Source organism: Peromyscus maniculatus, chromosome 2, assembly GCF_049852395.1.
Source record: "Peromyscus maniculatus bairdii isolate BWxNUB_F1_BW_parent chromosome 2, HU_Pman_BW_mat_3.1, whole genome shotgun sequence".
Taxonomy (NCBI): Eukaryota; Metazoa; Chordata; class Mammalia; order Rodentia; family Cricetidae; genus Peromyscus; species Peromyscus maniculatus.
The window spans coordinates 162438610-162458356 of record NC_134853.1 but is presented as its reverse complement, the minus strand read 5'-3'; the positions used below and the strand labels follow the sequence as shown (position 1 = coordinate 162458356).

Below are 19747 nucleotides of genomic sequence, written 5' to 3'. Positions count from 1 at the left end.
TGCTTCACCACCAGCTGGCCTGAAGTAACTACCAAGACCAGGATGGCCTCAAACTCACTGAGATCCACCTGTTTCTGTCTCACATGATGGGATTAAAGGCCTGAGCTACTAGAATTGACCAGTTTTGGTGTTCATACAGAAGTGGCTCTAGAGGCCATTAAGACTAGTGGAGGACTTTTGCCTGACATAAGACAGTCAACTTGGTTTACTACATATTTAATTTGTATGTGTAGGCAAGGAGACAACTTGTGTGAACTGACTCTCTCTCTCATTCCACCAACTGTATTGGTCCTAAAAGTTTAACTCAGGTCTTTCTGGAGGGCAGCAGGCACCTTTATCAGGAGCCATCTTGCTGGCTAAGCTGATTTAGTTTATGTAAATTAAGATTCAGAATACTGTTTGTCTATTCAATTTTTCTAATAATGTTGAATGGGATAAAGGCAAAGTTAGTACTAGAGCTCTGGGCATAAAACACAAGGCTAGGCCATCATCTTGCAATCCTCCTGCTTTGGCCTCTCTGGTGTACAACTCAAGATGGCTTGGCACCAGATCTCAAATACGTTCATCTGAGAAATCAAGAAGAAATATCTATGACCCACCTAGGGCTGCTTGAGTGCCTGAGGGCATATTGAGTGACATCTCCCTCTGGTCACTGACTGAAGATGTAGACCAGTTTCATAGAGCTATGAGATCCACAGGAGGTCAAGCAGTGCTCCCTGTCTCCCCCACCCCAGCTTCAGGACACTGGACCTTGTTATGCCCAGATTGCAGGGACCCCCAAAAGACCACCATGGAGAATCCCTTATGTAAAACCAAAGAGCCTTTATTATTTCAAGCTCACAACTTAGAACCTCTCTCCAATTCAGCAGGGAGGGCAGAAGCCCAGAGCCCAGGCAGTGTGGGGTAGGGGATGTCCAGGGTTCAGGGTCCTGACTGGCTGACATTTGTCTAGGTATAGGGAATATTTGGAATATCAGGCATTTCCTCTTAGTTGCAGGCCCCACTGGGTGGGGTCAGCTTATAGCTTCTCTGGGTTCAGAGATTGCCTGCCAGAAGCTGTGTCTGGGCCTCAGGTATTTCCCCTTAGATGCAGCACCATTGGGTGAAGTCAGCTTATGGCTTTTCCTGGGTCCAGTGGTTTCCTGCCAGAAGCTATGTGTGGGCCTCTAAGCCTGTCATGGCAGCTCTGTGATCAGGCTGTTTTGGGCCCCCCACAGACCTCATCTTGGCTGCTCCTCTGAGGCTTTTTGATGCTGTTGTCTAGACAGGTCCTGGGTGTATCCTACTGTGGGCGCCATGGGCCCTGGCCCCCGACTGGGAGTGGCTGCAGCCTTGCTTGCTTGACCTTGATCAGATGTCCTCCCTATTCAGATTCCCTGCCGGTATCCACCCTTCCGAATGCTTAGGGAAGTTCCTTGTTTGTGTATCCTGCATATTGGGCGTTAACAACTTAGATGCAAGAATGTAGAACATTGAGTCTGGAATGTAGACCATTGGTAGCGAACTTCTGCCCTCCAGGGGTTCCTCCATTTGTGCTGTAAGCCTGTACGTATTTAAGGTTTCTTCCCTCTTTCAATAAACGGCATTCGACATCCAAACGTACGAATGACTCGCTGTCTCTTGTCTCTATTTTTTAATCCGCAGCCCTTCGCTCAGACATGGTGAACGGGTATTGGTAATGCGGGCATTACCGCTACATCCTACTCTAGGTAGGAGGGAAGGAATGAAGACAGGAAGGGAGGGAGGAAGAGAGGGGTGGAGAAAGAGAGGGAGGGAGGGAGGAAGGGAGGAAGAAGCAAGCCCTAGTGTTTGTACAGTGACTCTGCATTTGGGACGTTGTCTTCAAAGTGGTGTCAATTCATTCTCTATTCTGCATGGAAATCTAATCAATCTTGACACACCTTATTATATGTGGTCTACTGAGACAGGAGGATTACTGAGACACATAAGTGGGCTCAGAGTACAGTAAGAGTTCCAGATAGGCCTAAGATATAGTGTGAAACATCAACTGGAAAAAAAATCTACCAAAGTAATAATGTAAATTAGACAATGAATCCCAGAGCTCAGAGTTTGAGGAGGAGTGTTATGAATGAACCTGGGACCTTGACCATCATCTCAGATTTCATCCATTACCAAAATAAGGTCTGATTCACTCAAATTACAAATGCAAAGTCCCAAATAGTAAGATTAAATGGGTGAGAACTTCCTCATTTAATCAAGTGGCAGCTTGTGTCTAAGAGGTGGTGCTTCAAAGGGAAAGCAAGGGGGAAGTGGATATAAAGGTCAGAATGGCTAGGCAAGATCCTGTGACCTTTAGAACCTGTAGTGACTGACTTACCCTGCTGGGATTGGAAGACCTGTAATCAGTTTCCCAATCAGACAAGTCATTCACCCCCATCAGGATGCCCCATCTCACCCAGGCTAGCCTGTCTCTCATTTCATCTTTTTTTTCTTGGTTGGTGTGGCTACTGTGAAGGAGAAAATTTCATTAAGCCCAGACTTAAATTACACCTCTATATGTAAGCTTTTATACCGTGTTACTGATAGACCCCAGACCCAGGGTACTACCTTCTCAGTTGGGTGCCCCAAGAACCCAGACTCCAGTCTTGTTGATGCAAACAGCAAGAGGTTTATTGATGCAGCTGTACAGTTGGGCTCCTCTCCTCCCAAGAGCAAGAGTTGCACCCTACTGCAGTCACATAGGTACTTTTAAAGGAAAAAAAAACCCATAAAATCCATAAGATTACAATTCCCATGCAATTTCGTTCCGATTGGTTCATGTCTAGGGGCTAATTTCAGAAGATCATGGCCTAATCACAGGGTAGGTACAATCACGTCCATGTGCACATTTTTTCCGGAATATTGGGGTGGGGGTATTAGGGCAGAAGTGGAGTGAAGGTTACACAAAGGTTACAGTGGTCTTTCCTGGAACACTTGGAATTATCCCAGTCACAGTTGAGTGCATCTCTTAACAGAAATCTCCATACATTGTGGTGAGGGTGGTTGAGTAATGGCTGAGTCAATTTTTCCCTGGAACTAGCTCTTTAGTTCCTCATTCTCCTGGGGCTTGGGGGTGGGGTGTAAGCCTGAAGGGTTAGGGTCTTTCATTACTACTCACCAGGCTGGCCTCAAACTCAGAGATCCTCCTGCCTCTGCCTCCCACTGGTGGTATTAAAAGCGAGTGCCCTCAACGCCCTGCCTCAAAGGGATTTTAGACAGAGGGGATGATCTTGGGAATGTTTGTCAAAAATGTCAAAAGGAAATGTGTAACCCAGGCTGGCCTCGAACTTGTGATCCTCCTGCCTCTGCCTCCTTCTGCAAATCCTACAGGCGATGTAGGCCAGCCTGGTCTCTAAAGCAAGTTCCAGGAAAGGCACAAAGCAACACAGAGAAACCCTGTCTTGAAAAATCAAAAAAAAAAAAAAAAGGATTAAATCCCTTAATAAAATTAGATCTAGATCATGATGAAAGAAAAGCCTGGTTCGCCGCCTTTGCCACCAGCACCATGAGCTGCATCGGCTCAGGCAGTAACACTCTGGCAGCAGCAGCCTGTGCAGCCTTGGTCACAGGTCGGGTGCCCCAGGTATGGGCTCCTACTGCCCTACCCACCAGCACATGCTCTGAGCGCAAGACCAACCAAGCGGGGACTGCAGGGCCAGGGGGACCTGCCCCATGTCGGGCTCCAGTGCAGGACAGTCTAGGTGGCAGCAGCTGGCTTGGCTCCCCTTGAAGGGCAATGTCTGAGGGCCTGTATGCCCTGCCAAGCAAGGCCAACACAGAAGGGAAGCCCGTAGTGTTCAGCACTTCTGCAAATTTCTTGATGCAGTTGGAGGATTACACTCCTAGGGTCCCAGATACAGTGACTGCTTATTACCTGAACCCTGCTGTCATTGAAGCTTCAGACCCACGCATACATTGGCTCATCTCGCTAGCTGCCCAGAAGTTCATCTCAGATATTGCCAACAATGCCCTACAACACTGCAAAATGAAGGGCACAGCCTCTGGCAGCTCCCTGACCAAGAGCAAGGACCGCAAGTAGACCCTTCCCATGGAGGACTTTCCCCTGCCCTCAGCGAATGTGGTATCCATGAGAAGAAGCCCCACTACTTCACCTGAGCCAACTAAGCCAGACCTATTTGTCTTTTCCTCTGTCCCTGCACCAGTCTGTTTCCATAATAATCTTTATTGTGAAAAACAGAAAGAAAGAAAAAAACAAAAAAAGAAGGAAAGGAAGGAAGGAAGGAAGGAAGGAAGGAAGGAAGGAAGGAAGGAAGGAAGGAAGGAAGGAAGGGAGGGAGAAGGAAAGAAAGAAAAAAGGAAGAAAGACTTTTCATTTACCAGAGTGATAATTAAAAGAATTTAAAAGTTAAGACAGGAAGTCACAAACTTAATAATGGAATTAAAGGGCTGTCTTGGCTTGTGCCTATACTTAGCACTAGGGAGGCAGAGGCTGGAGGATTGCTTAAAGTTCAAACAAGCTTGGACCACAGACACTGTTGTATTTTATAATGGTGAGGGAGCAGGAAGGAGTCACAGCATACAACAGGCCTACCTTGCAGGATTATTGAGGGAAGGGGGAGAAGAGGCAGAGACTGGTCTCTGGGGATGAAAGTGAAGAAAGAGAAAGAGATGGCAGGTATGCAAGGACAGCCTTTTATAAGGAAACTTAGCTAATGCCCACAGGGGATCCTCTTAGTGGCAGCAGCTGAGATATATCCTGTCAGGACCCTGAGTGCAGGCCAGGTGTCCTGATTGCTAATGGATACACTATCTCCACAGGATAACACTCATCCTTTCAGAAGCCTTAAGGATCTGGTCCCAGGTTTTAAAATAATTTATTTTGCTTTATGTATATACATGTGTGTATATACATATGGTTCCTTTAAAGCATCTGAAGAGGGCGTTGGGTCCTCTGAGACTGCAGTTACAAGAGCCACCACCTAACTTGAGTGCTGAAACCAAAACTCAGGTCATCCAGAGAACACCTCTGTCTTTGGTTGGCTTCTGCCTTTTGGTTGTCCATCCTACAAAAAGATTTATAATTTTTGGACATACGTTTCTTTCTTGAACAGTAAGTTGTTTGAACTATGAACAGGTGTTGGGCATACAGCATTCTCACCATTGAGCTGTGATCTGTCTTTTTCTTGCTTTGGAAGGCTTGAGGAGCTGGATATTATTTCCCCCACCACCCTTAGCATTACAGTTTCCCATAGGATTCCAGAAAACCCTTTTGCATGAGAGGGCATTGTATTCTTTTAATTTACTGAGTCGCTTTCATGGACAGTTTCATAGTTGTTCACTATGCTAATCGGGTTTGCATATTCCCCCGCCCCCCTTGTTTCACACCTTCTGCATCCTAGAACTTTCACAGTGAAAAATGACCCAAAATTCCCTGTTCTTGGGCATTTTATACACTTCAGTTCATGAAACCCCAGTCAAAGAGCTAGAGAGAGATTCTCTTGGAGAGATGGCTCAGATGTTAACAGGGCTTGCTGTTCTTTCTGGGGACCAGGGTTTGATTTCAGCACCCTGAAACTCTTGGAACAGTTCCAGATTATCCTGACACCACCCTTTCTTTTTCTGTATTCTGGGAGCACTTGCTGTCTTTTACATCTACATATACACCCCACATGTAATCTGGATATGCCTTTGATTTATTATCATTGAGTGTGTATGGGAGTCTGTATGCCCTTCTGTGCCATTGTAACAATGTGGAGGTCAGAAGATTTCTCTCTCTCTCTCTCTCTCTCTCTCTCTCTCTCTCTCTCTCTCTCTCTCTCTCTCTCTCTCTCTCTCTCTTCCTCTGTCTATCCCACCCCTGTGAGATGTGGTCTCATACACAGCTCTGGCCATCCTAGAACTCATTATGTACACCAGGCCAGCTAAGAACTCCCAGAAATCCACATGCCCCTGCCTCCCATGTGCTGGGATTAAAGACACTTGTCACCATGCCTGCCTTCAGAGGATGACTTTCAATGGTCAGTTTCTTTTTCCACGGGAGATTCTGGGCATCACACTAAGGTCTTTCGGTTGATGTAGCAAACTCTCATGCATTGAGCCACCACAGTGTTCCACAAACTGACTGTCTGTCTAAGCTCAAGATTAAATGAAGTCTTTCCCAGCCAACACTCTGAATGCTGTGGCCATATGTCAGTAATACTCAGTCCCAGCTCATGGAGTGGTTCATCAACATACTCCTGGACTTACTATATCCCTGACATTCATCACTTAATGATGGCACATTTGATGCTATCCATTCCATGGGCCATCTGGAACTCCATGTGGATGAGCATCGTGGGGATTGAGAACACTGATCCCTCCTCCCTGGGACTGGAAGTCAGTGGTGGATTAGAGGACCTGTGATTCAAATGGTCCATTTGAGGCAGAGTCTCAGAGGAGTCTTTGAAGCCCTCTACAGTGATGGAGGCTGCACTCACTTGCTGGATTCAGTGTCCTGCCATCTGGTCCATAGATGGTGATTCAGTGACCCCTAAGGAATCTAGTCCATCCTCTGCTAATATCCAGGACTAAGACCAGCCCAGGTGACACAATAAACATTCCTTTATATTCTCTAGATGAAAACTATTAACTATTTGTTTGGGTGAGATACGGAAAAATGGAAATAAAAGCAATGTTGACATTTGGATTTGAGATGAGTATGATTGTGTAGGCTTGTAAGGTGAAGCCAACCAGATCAGGTACTCCAGGACAGCTGGGATAAAATGGGGATGTCCAGGCAAGTTTGGACTTTAGTGAGAATGGTGTCAAAGGGCAGGACAGCAGCTTCTGGAATAAGAGAATTCCAGCTAGAGAATTTTGGATCAATGCTGAGCCTCTCTGGAAGAGGGCTTCCAGGTGTGTGGAACTGCTCCTGGGGCATGCATGCAGCAATCGCTAAAGGAATCTTTACCTCTTCCCACAGGCATGGGAAGAAAGTCCAATCTGTATCTCAGGGTGAAGGATGCTAAGGAGTAAAAGTGAGCTTTGTGGCTGTCTCTCTGAGGAAGTGGAAGTTCTCATGTTTTGTGTGTGCCTGTGTTTTATTTTTTTTGTTTTTTTTTTTTTTTTTTTTTTTTTTTTTGGTTTTTCGAGACAGGGTTTCTCTGTGTAGCTTTGCGCCTTTCCTGGAACTCACTTGGTAGCCCAGGCTGGCCTCGAACTCACAGAGATCCGCCTGGCTCTGCCTCCCGAGTGCTGGGATTAAAGGCGTGCGCCACCACCGCCCGGCTTGTTTTTGTTTAATATGATACTCTTTATATAGACTAGATGACCTCAACCACAGGACATCTCGGTACTGGGTCTCCTGAGTGCTGTAATGAATGGTGTGCATGACCACAGGTGACAGAAGAGCTCCTGCCAAGCACATGGGAAGCCCTTGATGCTGTCCTTAGCACCATGGAATGGTACCCAAAGAAAGGATGGAAAAAAAGATCCCAAGACAAAAGCCAAGGTGGTGTCTGAAGTACTGAATAAGAATAGTCTGAGTGCTGGGAGCTCCTCTCTAATCTCAGACAGTGTGGGAACTACAGGAGCTGACTGGGGGAACATGCATCAGAATGTCTGGGTGGAGCTGGACTTGGGAGAGCACCACCAACCCTCCTCAGCTAGGAGTACTAGAATTCAACCTTAGCCAGGGCTCCATGGTCAAACCTAAAATCAAAAGTCAAAGAAAAAGGAAACGAACCCAGTGTCTGGAAAATCCACAGAAGCCAAAGGAGTGAGCATATATTACACAAGCCATTGTATTAACAGGATAAAATTTATTTTTTAAATACAAAATAACCACATAGCATTTTAAACGTAAACAGTCAGTCACATCCTGTACATTCATGATAGTGTACAATCGCCTCCCTCCAGTTGTAAAATATGGTCGGTCATCTTCCCGAAAAGGGATCTTCCTCGAAGCACTCTTTCCCTCTCCCCTCACTCCCTAGTCCTGACAAGCATAATCCACTCTCTTGGGATCTGCCTCTTCTGGACAGTTACTGTACACGGAATCACAATGCACAACTTGGTCGATCTGTTTCTCTCGCTTTCTATACTGTAATCAGAGTTTAGCCTTGTACCAGTGTGTATCATCACTTCACTTTGATGTCTAAACATTGTCTCATTGTAGGGAAATGTCATGGCTTATAAATTATCTGTCATACACTGATGGGCATGTGAGTCCACAGGCCATAGAAAACTCATTTTCATGTAGGGTAGGAGCAGGAGGGGTGAACACAAGAATCTAAGGTGTTATATCGACATTTAAACACTTGTCGACATAGTGTTTAAAAAAATAATTAGAAAGGTAGCTATCAAAGATCACTCCTTACTGTGTAAATATATAAAAAAGTTCAGAAATCAAAGTTCTAAATGATTCATTTCTATTAAAAAAAAAATTCCAACATTTACAAAGATGAGGATTCACTCTCACCAATGTCCTTATCTGGATCCTATTGGGCAGCTTCTTTTTCTTGTTGCCGTTTCTTCCAAAGCTTGGCCATTGCCAGAAACTTGAGGTTCGGCTGGTTGGTAGCATCCTCTGGAAAGATGTAATCATGGTATTCTTCCCAGCCGGCATCAGACCCATCTTGGGCCTGGACCTTTCTCCTCTTCTTGACCTTTTCTGGCATGAGTTTGTCTACTCTTTCCTTGTCTGATACTGTTCCAAATTCATCTTCAAACCCTCGCCAGGATTCCAGCAACTTAAGTCTCTCTTCTTTCTCTTCACGCTTTCTCATGGTTCTGTTCGCCTCTTGATAAACCTGTCTGCATTTAGTCACACCTGCTTCTTTGCCTGAGGATAACTCAAAGCGATCCAAACTGATCCATACCTTGACATCCTGTGTTCGCTGAAGCAGTTTTCGGTAAAGTTTTCGTACCCTTTCCGTTTCTTCCTGCTCAGTCTCAAAATCGATATAGGATGTCCAAAGGACCTCTGGCATGTCTAAGCTTGGCTGGCTGATGGCTAATTCGTAGATGGCCCGGGCTCTATCGATATCACCAAGGATTGTCTCTAATTCTGCAAACTTAATCCATGAGGTACAACTTTCAGGTCCAAATTCCAAGAACTTCTCATAAATCTTTCGGCATCTGTCAAATTCTCCAAGCTGTAGTTCCAGTTCTATATAGCCTTTGAATAACTTGTTCTTTGGGCATTTGCCTATGGAAGTCCCCAAAGCTCTTCTGGCCAGTGGCAGTTTTTTGTGCCGTATTTCAAACTGTGCGTAATATAACCCCATTTTGGCAAAGGTGAACTTTTTGTGAGGAATTAGTGCCAAAGAGGCTTGATAGACCTGTCTTGTCCTCTCAGGATCCTTGGCTTCCAGCTCTTCGTAGAATGCATAGTTGATCCAGAGGTAGATGTAGCGCTTCCAATGCCTCTTCTCCTGGATGGGCGGCACGTTGGCAATGGCCCTCTCATAGACTTCCCGCACTGTGTCGGCCTCCGCCTCACTTTCCTCCAAGCGCAAGTAATCAAACCAGGCATCGTAATTGTATGGATTAGCCTTCACTTCTTCTTCATATTGGCATCTCCGTTTGCTCACGATGATATCTTCAACAGCCCTGCGGTCCCCAAACTTCTTCTCAAAGACGGTATAGTTTTTCCAGAGTTCTTGCGCCCCTGGTTTTGAAATTCTAGCCAGGGCATATTTGTAGATAACTCGTACCCTTTCCAATTCTTTCTGGTTTTCCTCGAATTTGGCAAAGGCCGCATACAGGTGTGCGTCCACATGCTCCTCTCCAAAGAACTCCACTGCTCTCTCGTAGACTTGCCGCGCATGGGCAAAAGAAGCATGCTTCTCTTCGAATCGGGCATACTTGACCCAGTTCTTCACAGCAGGGTGCACGAGCACAAAGCGTTCGTAAAGGGTACGGGCCCGCTCCACCTCTTTGTGTCTCAGCTCGAAGCTGATGTAGGAGTGCCAGGCCTGCTCCTCAGGCCGCCATTCCATCCAGCACTCAAACACTTGACGGGCACCGGCGACATTGCCCAACATCTCCTCCATGGATGTGTACCTGTGCCAGAACTCACTGACTCCGTGCAGAGTTGTTAGGGCTCGCTCCCAGATATTTCGGGCGTGGTTCACCTGGCGGTTCTTCATTTCCATTTCTCCATACCTCAGCCAGAGTGGAATACTCCCATAGTCTACATCCAAGGCACGCTCGTATATGGACCGAGCCCTTGGGATTTCCTTGAGACTTTCTTCCCACTGGGCATATTTGATCCAGTTACTAATCACAGTCCTGTTTTTTCTTATGTTCTCTTCAAAAGTCTTCCTCTTCCCAAGTTTGTAATCATTGAGCTCCTCTTCATCTGTGATCTTCTGCTGAGGCGAGGGTGGAAGGAGCTCGAGTTCTCTCTCTTTAGCCTCTCTTAAGAGCTGCTCTGCAGTTAGCTGAACCTCAGCTGGCGCTTTGTTTTTCACCTTGGCCACTTTGGGAATCCTCTGTTTCCCCGCCGCTGTAGAGGACGCCATGTCTGGGGCCGCTGAACCGGAGTAACCCCGACACAAACACGCACACACACCACACCGCTGGACCTCAGAAATGGGCTTCAAAAACCAGCCAACACCAGAGAGCCGGCCCGGGACAAACTAGATCCCCCAACAGAGGCCCATGCCTTTAATCCCAGCACTCGGAAGGCAGAGGCAAGAGGATCTCTGAGTTTGAGACCAGCCTGGTGAGCAGTAACGGGTTGTAAAAGCTTCAGAGGAAGCAGAGAAGACTCTGTCCAGGAGCTTAGAGTCACACCTGGCCCTGGAAACGAATTTCTAAACGGTCTTATTAATTTAAAAAAAAAAAAAAGAGCCAAATATACGGATGAGAGCCTTAGAGACCAGGGAAATGCAGGGAGCCACCAGCTACCTTACCTCACCAGCTCTGCACCTTCCAAAATGCCCTGACTTCCCGTCTACCTAGGTTTTTATTGCCTAGGTTTGGATTGCCTTGCTGTTCTGCCCTCTCATTGGCTATTAGCCCAGCTACCTCACTTCCTTGTCACCGCCTGTCTGCACAGACCTCAGGTCTCTGTGGTGGGTCCCGGGATTAAAGGCGTGTCTCACTACACTTGGGCGTTCCCTGGTGTGTCCTTGAACACACAGAGACTCTGCCTGACACGTGATCGGGATTAAGGGCGTGTGCTACCACCGCTTGACTTCTGTGTTTCCTTAAAAATGGCTGGCCTTTTTCCCCTTGATCTCCAGACTTGCCTTATTGATTAACGTACAAATAAAATATCACCCCATTTTGGCAAAAACAGAGTATCACCACATTTCCCCTGTTTTGTCTAATGAAAATAAAAAAATAATTTAAAAAGTTAAAACTAATATAAGAAAAACTATATACAATAAATACAATAACTATATACACTATATACAAGCAATAAACAAGTTAAAACTTTCCTTTTAATGAAACAGAAAAGGAAAAGATTCAAAAACAAATAAAGGGGGATATGATATGGAATTATAGGATATAGATATGCTTGGATGAAAGAGTAGATTAATGTATCTGCTTTTAAAGAGCAACAATTAGTGTAAAATCTTTTCCACTGCTATAGATTTTAGTTTATTGATACAAATTTAAAGTTAATTTTGTTATACTGTATGTACATTTCTGCTCTCTTTTGAGGTATTTAGTTTATGTATCTCATTTAAATTGTAATGGATAATTGAGAACTACAGATGAATAATTAGTCTTCTATGAGAGTCAAACTTACGGGCATGTTAAGTTTTCAGGGTATACATAGACATAATTCAATCAGGTAGGTAATCCTCAAACCCTTCAAAGACCTACAGAATAAGGCATTTAAAATGTTTTAAAAACTTGGACTTTCTGGACAGTGAGATGTCTGCTCCTGTCAGCACCAATTTACTTCAAAGAGAGGATGGGCGTCAAAGACACTCCATGTGGAGTTGATCTTCTTCTTGGCAAAAATAGCCATTTGGGCAATAAACTGTTCTTGCCTGGACTGCTTTAAAAAAAATGTTGTGTCGACTGGACATGTAGGACTCATTGGAAGGTGACCACTGAACTTTGCAAGGCAAAATGGTCTTTAGGACCCCAGACTCGAATGGTACCTAAAAGCCAAGACCGTGTCTTAATGAATATTCCAGCATGCATGTGAGGTTGACCCTGAGGAGAGTCCTTTGAAGCACAGCTAGGGGGAGTTTCAGGGACAGTTAGGTCATCTCATACATAATTGGTTAAGCAAGCAGGAGTTACACTGGTAACTTTTAACTGGCTGAGATTTAGTCTTCTCCTTTTTGGACACACTTGCACAAGCTTGGGCAAGTCTGCCCGTGACTCGGAAGGGGAGCTGGAAGGGGAGCTGCAGGATTTGTCCTTGACACATGGTGAAGCTGACTTAGGCCTGTGTTTCTTCTCTCCCTTGTCTGTGAATCAAAGGCCCTTTTTTGAGAGAGGCACCTGTTTTCCCCCTCTCAGAGAACTGAAATCTAAATTCAGTTGTGAGAGTGGGAGAGTTTAACCCCTTCACAATGTGCTGGGTGGGCTAGATTTTTGAATTCAACAGAAAGCTTGACGCAGGTCAGTAAGACCAAGGTATGGAGGGGAAGAAATCATGTGGATGGAAAGAAGTGACTACAGAGTTCAGAATGTGCTCCAAAGTGAATCAGAGGTTTCTGAGACCTCCATCTTGGAGAGGGGAGACAATAGAAAGAACAAGACAGACGAGAACAGTGTGGGAGGACCCAGACACGTTGAACACATGCTTAGGGGCCATGACACAGCTGCCATGACAGACTTGCTGGCAGGTACTACCCAGTCCCCAGAAAAAGCAATAAGCTGATCCTACCTAGGGAGGGCCAACAGCTAAGGGGAAATACCTGACCGTCCAAACATTCCCAGCACACACCTGAACCCCTAGACAACTGTCAGCCAATTGGGGTCCTGAACCTTGGAAATCATCTCACCCCCAACCTCTACCATCATCAAAACAAAAACAAAAGGTGGTCCCGCCCAGGCTCGGCACTCTTTGATAGTACTGCTGTATCCTACACAAAGAGGGTCCTAGCTCCAGCTTGCTTGAATACAGGCTCTCTGCTTTTGCTTATGGATTCAGACTCCTTGGTGTTCTTTTCTGGACAGAACAAACAGACGCAGTCCATATGTGATGAGGCTGTTCCTCTTTCCCCAGTCACTAGAAATGGAAACAGACTGGGTTCAAATAATGGAATGAAGGGAAAACGAGATGTGGGGTTGTACAGGCTGGTTTTGTGTGTCAATTTGGCTCAAGTTAGAATCTTCTGAGGAAGGAGCCTCAGTGGAGGAAATGCCTCTATGAGATCCAACTGAAAGGCATTTTCTCAATTAGTGATCAATGGGGGAGGCCTCAGCCCAATGGTGGATGGTGGCACCCCTGGGCTGCTGGTCCTGAATTCTATAAGAAGATGGGCTGAACAAGCCAGCAGAAGCAAGCCAGTGAGCAGCTCCCCTCCATGGCCTCTGAATCGACTCCTGCTTCCAGGATGCTGCCTTGTTTTGAGTTCCTGTCCTGACTTCCTTCAGTGATGAACAGTAATGCTGAAGGGTAAGTCAAATAAACGTTTTTTCCTCCCCAACTTGCTCTTTGGCCATGGTGTTTTGTTGCAGCAAGAGAAACCCTAACTAAGGCAGGGGTCAAATGAGATTATAAATTTAGTTCCAGACACTGGAATCTTTCTGTTTAACCCACAAGAACTGGACACTACAAGTGCTCCATTTCTGGGATGCCCACCACAATTTCTACAACATACGGGCTGGAAGACAGGATGGTGTCTGTCTGCTCTCCAGATGTCATTAGCGAGACCCAACCTCCAGTGCATCATCCCATAAGAGGGGGAATACAGGTCGAGAGGGTGTCAGTATTTGACATTTAAGCCATTCACTCTGGAAGACAGACAGAAAGACTGACAGCTACACTGCTGAGCTTAGACTTGAAGGGCTCTATGATCACAGACACTTCCAAATCAGTGTCCTCCTCCCTGAGAAGGCTCCTAGGTCAAATTCATGAAGAACTTCCTGTCCTGTGAAACCTGAAGAAGCTACAGCAGCACACTTGTGACCTGAGACATCAGACCCTAGAGATGTACCCTGCCTCTGAGGACATCTATGATAACATTGGTGACGTCCTGCCAGACAGACCTGCCACATTGCTCTAAGCTCATGGAAACACTCGGGGCTATAAGGCAGCCCAAATTGATCTACTTTGTTGCTAAGAGGTGTCTGGATTTTCATGGATTCTGTGTCTACAACCTGAAGTTCAAACTATGCTCCTGTTTGCAGTCAATAAGGAGAGGTCACAGCTGGGCTCTGAAAAATGAAAGCCAGGATTCAAGTGACTCATCGGAGACACAGATCATGTGTATTCAAGGGATTTTGGATGTACTTGGGAAACAAGACTGCTCCATTAGTTCAGATTAGAGGGAGTGAAGCTTTGACAGGGAGAAGCAGGGGCTCATTTTCTAATGAAGGTCAACAGTGCAGACACAATTTCAGACAGGAAGAGAGATAGGAAAATGGTAGGGATTTCATCCCAGCACCATCAGTGTCTGAGAGACCATAGACACAGGAAAGGAGATAAAGAGAGAGGATGCTACAAGGAGCATAATGGAATGGATGAGGCAGGCTCCATGCCTCTGTCTTGGTTTGGCCTCTGTCTTTTGATTGTCCATCCTACATAAAGATTTGTAATTTACGGATATACGTTCCTTTCTTGAACTGTAAGTTTTTGGAGCTCTGAACAGGTGTTGGGCATACAGCATTCTCACCATTGAGCTGTGATCTGTCTTTTTCTTGCTTTGGAAGGCTTGAGGAGCTGGATATTATTTCCCCCACCACCCTTAGCATTACAGTTTCCCATAGGATTCCAGAAAACGCTTTTGCATGAGAGGGCATTGTATTCTTTTAATTTACTGTGTAGCTTTCATGGACAGTTTCATAGTTGTTCATTATGCTAATCAGCTTTGCATATTCTCCCGCCCCTCTTGTTTCACACCTTCTGCATCCTAGAACTTTCACAGTAAAAAATGACCCCAAATTCCCTGTTCTTGGGCATTTTATACACTTCAGCTTCATGAACCCCCAGTCAAAGTGCTAGAGAGAGATTCTCTTGGAGAGATGGCTCAGGTGATAACGGGGCTTGCTGTTCTTTCTAGGGACCAGCGTTTGATTTCAGCACCCTGAAACTCTTGGAACAGTTCCAGATTATCCTGACACCACCCTTTCTTTTTCTGTATTCTGGGAGCACTTGCTGGCTTTTACATCTACATACACACCCCACATGTAATCTGGATATGCCTTTGATTTATTATCATTGAGTGTGTATGGGAGTCTGTATGTAGGCCCATCTGTGCCATTGTAACAATGTGGAGGTCAGAAGATACTCCCTCCCTCCCTCAGTGTCTCTCTCTCTCTCTCTCTCTCTCTCTCTCTCTCTCTCTCTCTCTCTCTCTCTCTCTCTCTCTCTCTCTCTCTCCCCACTCTGAGATGTGGTCTCATACACATCTCTGGCCATCCTAGAACTCATTATGTACACCTGGCCAGCTACAAACTCCCAGAAATCCACATGTCCCTGCCCCCCATGTGCTGGGATTAAAGACACTTGTCACCATGCCTGCCTTCAGAGGATGACTTTCAATGGTCCGATTCTTTTTCCACAGGAGATTCTGGGCATCACACTAAGGTTTTCGGTTGATGTAGCAAACTCTCATGCATTGAGCCACCGCAGTGTTCCACAACCTGTCTGTCTGTCTAAGCTCAAGATTAAGTGAACCTTTCCCAGCCAACAATCTGAATGCTGTGGCCACATGTCAGTAATACTCAGTCCCACCTCATAGAGTGGGTCATCAACATACTCCTGGATTTACTATATCCCTGACATTCATCGCTTAATAATGGCACATTTACTATTATCCATTCCATGGACCATCTGGAACTCCATGTGGATGAGCATCGTGGGGATTGAGAACACTGATCACTCCTCCCTGGGACTGGAAGTCAGTGGTGGATTAGAGGACCTGTGACTCAAATAGTCCATTTGAGTCAGAGTCTCAAAGGAGTCACTGAAGCCCTCTACAGTGATGGAGGTTGTACTGACTTGCTGGATTCAGTGTCCTGCCCTCTGGTCCATAGATGGTGATTCAGTGACCCCTAAGGAATCTAGTCCATCCTCTGCTAATATCCAGGGCTAAGACCAGCCCAGGTGACACAATAAACATTCCTTTATATTTTCTAGATGAAAACTATTAACTATTTGTTTGGGTGAGATACGGAAAAATGGAAATAAAAGCAATGTTGACATTTGGATTTGAGATGAGTATGATTGTGTAGGCTTGTAAGGTGAAGCCAACTGGATCAGGTACTCCAGGCCAGCTGTGACAAAATTGGGAGGTCCAGGCAAGTTTGGGCTATAGTGAGAATGGTGTCAAAGGGCAGGACAACAGCTTCTGTAATAAGAGAATTCCAGCTAGAGAATCTTAGATCAATGCTGAGCCTCTCTGGAAGAGGGTTTCCGGTGTGTGGGACTGCTCCTGGGGTATGCATGCAGCAATGATTAAAGGAACCTTTCCCTCTTCCCACAGGCATGGGAATGCCTTCTCAAAAAAACAAACCAAATCAAGCCAAAAAAAAAAGAGGAAAGAAAAAGAAATAAAGAAAATATGACATCATAAAAAATTTAGGACATCATGAAATTATCAGGCAAATAGATGAAGCTAGAAAAAAATCATCCTGAGCAAAACAACCCAGACCCAGAATGACAAACGTGATACATACTCACTTAGAGTGGATATTTGCTGTTAAGGAAAGCATTATCACACTATAATTCACACACCCAGAGAGGTAAATAGCTAGGCTCTGTGGATTAGGTTGGGAAGGGAACACATGGATCTGCCTGGGAAGAGGAAATAGACTTTTTGGGTGGACTGGGAGCTTGTGGGAATGAGAACAGGGTGTGATCAGGAGGGGGATGGAGGGAGGGAAGGAGGAAGAGAAAGTATGGGAAAGAGGACTGGAATATGAAAAGGCATCATTTAGGGGGCAATGTGGAAACCTAGAGCAGTGAAATCTTCCTAAAACCTGTGAGCGTGACCCTATGGAGGACTTGTAGTAATGGAGGATATGGAGCCCAAACCTGCCATCTTCTGTAAACTAGCAAGGCTCCCAGTGGTAAAACTAGGAACCAATCCAGCCACAGAACCTTCAACCCACACTTGTCCTACCTACAAGACATGCTGGAGCAATGGTGGCTCAGAGAACATGGGTGTGACCAACCAATGGCTGGTCTAACTTGAGACCAGAGCCACAAGAGGGAGCCCATGCCCAACACTGCCTGGATGGCCAGGAATGGGAAGCAGCAGTGCTCAGAGATCTTGGATCAGGGTCTAACCCAATTATCATCAGAGAGGCTCTATTCCTCAGGCAACTGATGGGAGCAGATACAGAGACCTACATCCAAACATTAGGCAGAACTCAAGGAACCCCTCAGAAAAGGGGGAGGAAGGATTGTAGGAGTCAGAGTTGTTGAGGACATCCGAAGAACATAGTCAACAAAAATCAATTAAGCAGAACTTGCAGGAGCTTACAGAGGCTGATGTGGTAATCATGGAAACTGTATTAGTCTTTGCTAGGTCCTCTGCACACATGCTGTGGTTGTTTAGCTTGGGGCTTTTGTGAGACTCTTAGCAGTGGGAGTGGGAGTGTCTCTGACTTTTCCTTCTCTCGGGACCCTTTTCCTGCTCCTGTGTTGCCTTATCCAGCCTTGAAAATGAGAGTTTATGCCTAGTCTAACTGCATCTGTTATGCCATGTTCAGTGATATCACTGGGAAAACCGCTCTCTCCCGAAGGTAAATAGAGGAACAGTTGATCTGAGGAGGGTTGGGAGGGATGGAGGGAGGAAGGGAGAGGAGGCTGTGGTCTGGATATATTCTATGAGAGAAGAATAAACAAAAAGTTAAAGAAAAGAGAGAAGTGGGTTTTCCCACTTCAAATGATTTAAGAAAAAATCCCTCAGCCTGGCAGTGGTAGCATATGGCTTTAATCCCAACACTCAGGGGGCAGAGGTGGGGGGGGGCATCTCTGTGAGTTCAAGTTCTGCCTGGTCTATAAAACTAGATCCAGGGCTACCCAAAATGTTGGGTAAAAAAAGATGTTGAAAAAAAGATGAAAGAAAGAAAGTTATGCCCAACCATTTGAGTTTTAGTTAATTCCAGATGTATGTAGTTAAGTCAACTACCAAGAATAGCCATCACATCTTTTCTCAAATAAATGAATGAATAAATAAATAAGTGAATAAATAAATAGCTGATGTATCTTACCTGGGTAAACAATACCAACAGCAAAAAACACAAAATACTGAAAATCTCAGTGTCAGACATTGAGTAGCTTCCCAAAGTATTGGTCAGGGAGGTCCCCAAAACAACATAGGTCATTGCCACTGCCCTTGGGTGTCCATCATAACTCTACAACAAATAACAGGGCACAGACTGATGTCCAAAGCACCAGAGTAAAATAGCTACAGCAAGCCAAGTGTCCATCATAACTAGATATTCTGAAATCTTCTGACATTGATTACAGAAGACAACACAACATTGGTTACAGGACAGAGAGAAATCAGTCAGGGTCTGGGTCAGCCTGATGCAAAAGACATCAGTAGTATTATCCATCCCTAAATCACAAATACTGCAATCCTGCCTGGGAAGATGGACACACTGGTGCAACAGCGGCATGATCATTATGGGGGCATTGTCTCCATTGTGATTGGACTTGAGGCCTGCTCCAGAGCAAATGTATGCTGGATACTGTACAGCCAGTCAAAAGCCCATAGCTACGGAGGTCACAGGCAGGGGTAGTTACTGTTTTAGTAAATGGTCCTTTGGTCAAATGGCAAATTTTTGAAGATTCATTTATTCATGGGTGTGGGTATCTACTGAGGACAGAAGGGACATCTGATCTCCTGTAACTGTAGTTATAGGCAGCTGTGAACCACCTGATGTGGGTGCTGGGAACCAAACATGGGTTCTCTATAAGAAATGACTATGCTCTAACCACTGAAAAATTCCCTCAGCCCCTAAACCAGTGTTTCTCAACCTGTGGGTCTTGCCACCTTTGGGAGGATTGGAGGACCCTTTCATGGGAGTTGCCTAAGACCATAGGAAAACACTGGTATTCACATTACAATTCATAACGGTAGCAAAATTACTGTTATGAAGTAGCAACAAAAATAATTTTATGATTGGGGATCACCGCAACATGAGGAACTGTTTTAAGGGTCACAGCATTATGAACATTGAGAACTACTATCCTAAACATTTTTATACCCATAGATTAGTGCTGCTCCCAACCTTGATCAGAGAACCTTCTCTTTGCAATGGGTACACTTAATATGAGACCCAACTGATCCAATAGCTTATCCCTGCATGGCAGAGCTGTGTCAAGAACATCACAGGAGAGCCAAAACGAATGTCAGACCCAGGTGGAAGCTGTGCTGTGAAATGCAATCTCATGACTGTCATACTTATGAGCAGTTACACAAGACCAAGCCAGTGAAAAGTCCTTATACGTAGGGGAGGAGCTTGTAAGTCCCACCCTTAGCTGAGGAACTGCTGGTATGATTCTTGCAGGAGAAAGGAGACTCATTTTCTTGGAGTCTGGTTGCCCATGATCAAATGGATGGCCCCACACAACAGCTCATATAGATCACACTAATTGAACTCATAGTTTGTGCATAAGTGTTTTCTCTGCCCAAAATGTGTGCTTCTC

General features: G+C 45.4%; 2 pseudogenes; one reads left to right on the top strand and one right to left on the bottom strand.

The window, feature by feature from the left end:
• Nucleotides 1-3505: 3505 nt before the first annotated feature.
• Nucleotides 3506-4116, top strand: LOC143271702 (transcription initiation factor TFIID subunit 10 pseudogene; annotated as a pseudogene).
• A 4322-nt stretch (nucleotides 4117-8438) lies between these two features.
• On the bottom strand, nucleotides 8439-10466 carry LOC143271701 (crooked neck-like protein 1 pseudogene; annotated as a pseudogene).
• Between the last annotated feature and the right edge of the window lie 9281 nt (nucleotides 10467-19747).